Here is a 4,862-nt window from a genome sequence, read left to right as displayed (position 1 = left end):
GATTAGCCCCACTAAAGACTGTTTTAAGTGCTAGGGAGATGGTTCAGCTGTTAAAGCCCTTGACAGCCAAGAACCCCAGGTTCAGGTCTCCAGAAACTCTTACTAATAATTCTGTTTGTGGCGGCGGTGGTCTGCCTGGAATTCCAGTCCAAGCAGGTGGAGACAGGGGATCCCCAGGGTAAACTGGCTAGCAAGACTAACATGTGGGGAGCTCTGGGTGAGGCAAGGTCCCGCCTCCATGTATAAAGTGGACGAGTAATAGAGCAAAGATTCCTGATGCCCACCTCCAGCCTCCACACAGACACGCCCTCACACGTACTCCATCCCAAGAAAAACTCACACACGCAAACAATGGGAAAAATTTAAATATGAATACCAAACAAGTTATTAAGAGGAAATCCACCTGACATAAAATCAAGTGTCTTACAGAGTCCAGTAACAGTAATTTATAGTGCTGGGCGCCATCAGCTTTCTCATGTACGCTGAAGACATCAGGTGGTTGAGCGCATTTTACTTCCTACCCCAGCTTTGGCAACCTGGGCTGCGCTGGGCTCTGTGGACTCACTCAGCGTGAACATGTCACTGTGTGGCCTGTATCTGCATCTGTCTTTTCCACTTGGCAAGTTTTCCAGGGACAGCATGCTGTGGCATGTCAGCATGCCCCTCCTTTCCGTGGCGGAGTAATACCCTAATGTATGGCAGCCTGCTCTGTCTCTCCAGCCACCGGTCGTGGGACGCCTGGGTTGAGAACTCGGTTGCTCTGCTGTAGATCGTACTGCCAAGCTCTGGAACCGAAGGATGAGATTGGGTCAGAGTATAGCTCCGCATTTAAGCCTCGGTTTTTAAAGCAAATGGCTCAGAGACACCTGGAGTTGTTCAAGGTCACGTGACAAATAAGTCAACCCCAGGAGCCAAGGCTTACCTAGCTGTCCCAGAGTTGATTCATTCACCCAACAACCATTTCCAGTTTGCTTTCAAAGGTAAGCCACTAGGGTGGATTTAACAGCTCGGGAGAAATGAAGCAGGCTGCATTAAAGCTGCAGCAGGCCAGGCTCCCACACAAATTCCTTAAAATTCGCTCCGCGTGAGCATGTTGACTGGACAGGGCAGCGTCTCCTGTCTTGCACGTATTTGACAGTCGGTGTTGCGATTTTGTTCATTTGAGAGAAGCACCCCACCGCCCTTCACCGGTTTTCTCCACGAACAAGGAATGGGTTCCTATTCAGTCAGCGGTACTGACCATACCTGAGTCTGTGAAAGGCACAGCCAAATGGGATCTATTGATGGCAACGCGCTTAATGCATTAAATAGGGCCAGGAAGAGGGAACAGGAGTCTGGGGTCAGGCCGGAGGAGGGGGCCAGGGTTTGTACAAAGGGGAGCCCTCCTTCCCCCTCCCCATCCCCGGGTGTGGCTGCAGTGCGCGGGGGCTGAGGACCAGCTTTACCCCACTCCCACCTCCCCATCCCCGGGATGGGCAGCAGCGCGCAGGGGCTGGGGATCAGCTACCCCACTCCCGCCTCCCCTCCGGACCCCGCCCACCGGGTCGGTCAGAACCTCTGCGGAGCCCACTGCGCACGGCTGGCTGGCTGTCCTCACCTCCGCACCCACGCGGCGACGCCACCGCGCTCCACCAATGGGACGCGGCTCTGCGGGTCTGCCCACCGGTGGAAAATTCCAAGCACTCGCCGCAGCCCCTGGAGGAGCTGCCGGCGCCCGCCCAGCCTGGCCTGATGGTTGATTTAGATCCAAACTGCGCTGCTCTTCTTCGTCTGCGACAACAACTATGTGCGCAAAAATCCATGAGATTTGTGTGGTGTGTGTCACGGGTGCTGTGCCCTGCTACACAGGGTGGGTGGGGGGATGGTGGTGCCCTTCCCCTTGTGTATGTTACAAATTCTGGTTCTCACCGTTTCCACTTAAGCTATAAGTCCTGCTTGTGATTGTCTCTATCACCCCAATCCTGAGTGGGACTTGGCACCTCAGCGTAAGTGGTGGGGATGAAAGGATCGGGCGTCTTCTTTGATCCGCCCACCCTGGAACAACCGTGGGGTCTAGAGAAGGGTCGAATTAGCAAAGACGTGGGATAACAATGAAGAATCCCATACAAGTGACTGACCCAGACAGACAGTGTTGTGATCTAGACAGGCACGGAAAATTCCAGAGCCACGGAGAAGGGACGTGTTGGTTTGTCCTAAGCAGAGCGAGTGGGATTGGGGGGGGGGGGGGGAGTGTAAGGCGGAGACAGGGAGTCTGCCCTGGGAAGAAAGGGAGGTGCTGGACCCCTAGGGCATACCCGAATTATGTCAACCTTTCCCGTTATTTTAAGGGATCAGGACCTGTTTCTGCCTTTTGAACCTGGAGACAGCCCAGAAAGCAGGAACCCTTGTTCTGGGTGCTGCTGCCAAAAGGGAAGAGCAGGGGTTTCTTTCTGGATGGGGCTGGAAGGGCAGAGGACAATGACAGCCATCCGTACAGGAGGCGGGACAGAAAAACAAGGAGGGAAAGAAAGACACAGGTGTTGCTCCCTGGAGCAAAGTGAACCGTCCCAGGAAGAACAGGTGCACAGAGCAGGATAAATAGTCACAGACCACCCCGCAGCCTGGCGGTGGAGACCTAGGCTCAGAGTATCAGCTCCAAGCTAGGGAGAAGGCAGCTGCTTCTGCTGGCTCTGAACCTACTGTGCTTTCTCCGTTTTCCCCCTCCGCTCCATGGCAACAGATAAACTAGAACCCCCGTTTCTTCCCCCAAAGGCAGCCATAAAACCTAAAAATATGAATCCGGTCGTCCTCCCATCTATACTGGTAAAAGCTAGCCATAAATTCTCTGACCTAGGGATTCTGCGAGTGGATCCTAAAATCCCATTCCAGAGGGTTTCGCATGATTCCTAGACCAGCAGGGAGGGTCAGGACAGGCCTTTCTGTGCTTCGGGTTCATCCTCAGTAGGGTTTCACTCCATGCACAGTCATATTTCAACATGGATGTCCGCTCTTTATTGAGAAGATCAAAGAAAAATAAAAATGGAGTTGGCAGCCATTGTCACTAAGTCTGGGAGGGACCACAGCTGAACTTTGACCTGGGCAGCAAGCTTGCCTACTCAGGATCCCATCTGAGCTTGGGAAGATTGTTTACCCCTCCTTCCCAATTACCTGTACTCAGTCCCTTCTTACAAACCTTAGCTTTTGTCTGCTGCATTCCCAATTCCTAACAATTATGTAATTACAACCTCTTTCAGGTCCAAAGTTATAAATGTGTGTGGGGGGGGAGGGGAGCTTGTCACAACTGCCTGCATCTATGTTTTCCTGGATGTGGCCATTAATCCCCCACAGATGTACATTTATTTTGCTCTTAATTGAGCTGGTTTCATCCTAGGGTGACAAGACCAAGCTTAAAAATGCAGTTTTTCATGGGCCGGCTCTTCATTTGTGTTGTGGTTTGAGTGAGAAGCGTCCCCCTTAGGCTCGAGTTTGGTCACGTGATCCCAGCTGATGGAGTCGTTCTGGAAGGTTGTGCAGCCATTGGGTGTGGAGCCTCGCTGGAGGGGGGGTTTGAGCAGGGTTGGCTTTGAGGTGCTATAACTCGGCCTCACTTGGTGTTCTCTCTTTGCTTCCTGAGTAGGAGGCAGTGTGATCAGCTGGCTTCCTGCTCAGCCGGCCCACTGCCATGCTTTCCTTACACGATGACCTCTGCCCCCTGAACTATAAGCCAAAACAACCCCTTCCTCCTAAAGTTGTTTTTTCATGTCCTGTAAAACTCTGATGAAATAAATTTCTTACATTTGTTCTTGTCAATCTTGCTTTTGTTATCCTAATAGCAGCAAACAACGTCCAACCCAGGGAGCAAGAACCTCAGCCACCCTGGTTCTCATAGTAACCCAGTGAGGATGCTGGGAGCCTCACCTCTCTGAGTCTTGGTTTTCACCTCTATGGGGTCAGAATTGTTTGCACTCCTGCCTCATTTACCAACCAAAGCCATCTGTGGAACTAAAATCACATGACACTCCCTCATTGGCAGTACAGAGAAATACGTGTGTGTGTGGGGGGGGGTGAGTTTTACTCAACGCAAACAGTGGGTAATGGATGCCATTTGAGTCAAATGCATTTAAAACAACAGCCACAGCGAAGTTAAGCAGTCAGCTCTTGTTTTTGTATATCCAATACATATTTGTTAAGCTCATCAGAGAAGAGAAGAGTCAGGCATTGTGGAGATGGGTGATAGATAACACACAGTAGGAAAACTGGGGTGTGTTTAAGGCAGGGTAAGTAAGTCAGGAAAAAAAACTGAAGAAGGAAAAGGGGGTGAACATGGCAGAGTGGGAGCAGTTTTTCATCGTGTGGTGAAGACGGCCTTGTGGGGATGGCGTTCTTTGGGCAGAGACCCAGTGTTCTAGCTTCGTTCTGTGGCTGTGATGAGACATTCTGAGCAAAGGCAACTTGGAGGAGGAAGGAGATATCTGCCGACCCTTCCGGGTCACATCCGTCATCAGTGGAGAGAAGAGTCAAGGCAGAAGCTTAGAGCATCACATGCACAGCCCAATAGATGGACCCTTGCTTCATCTAGCTTTCCCCGCCACCCGCTGTAGGCTGTCTCTGTCTACATCAATCAGCAATAAAAAGACTCCCTCAGAGACATGTACATAGGCCAACCAGTTTTGGAGAATTTCTCATCTGAGACTCTCAGATGGCTCTAGGTTGTGGCAAATTGAAAACTAACCACTACACTCAACAAGGAGGTCGGGTGGTGCATAATGTGGGTTTCAAGGAGAGGAACGGGCCAGGTAGGGAATGTATGCTGATAAGTGGGTCTGGGGGGGAGGGGAGCTATGGTCCTTCTTGTTGGAAGAACAAGGTGAGTGCTGTCCCTG

The 4,862-nt window shown here is 51.5% G+C and overlaps 1 long non-coding RNA gene across 1 annotated transcript; it reads right to left on the bottom strand.

The window, feature by feature from the left end:
- Positions 1 to 347: 347 nt before the first annotated feature.
- On the bottom strand, positions 348 to 1,618 carry LOC125392799 (uncharacterized). The gene is made up of 3 exons (XR_007229612.3): positions 1,556 to 1,618; positions 923 to 1,251; positions 348 to 785 (listed from the first exon to the last, which is right to left on the bottom strand). It is a non-coding gene; the product is annotated as an uncharacterized LOC125392799 (long non-coding RNA).
- Positions 1,619 to 4,862: the final 3,244 nt, after the last annotated feature.

This window comes from Myodes glareolus, chromosome 2, assembly GCF_982192425.1.
Source record: "Myodes glareolus chromosome 2, mMyoGla1.1, whole genome shotgun sequence".
Classification (NCBI taxonomy): domain Eukaryota; kingdom Metazoa; phylum Chordata; class Mammalia; order Rodentia; family Cricetidae; genus Myodes; species Myodes glareolus.
This window is presented reverse-complemented; position numbering and strand designations above follow the sequence as displayed.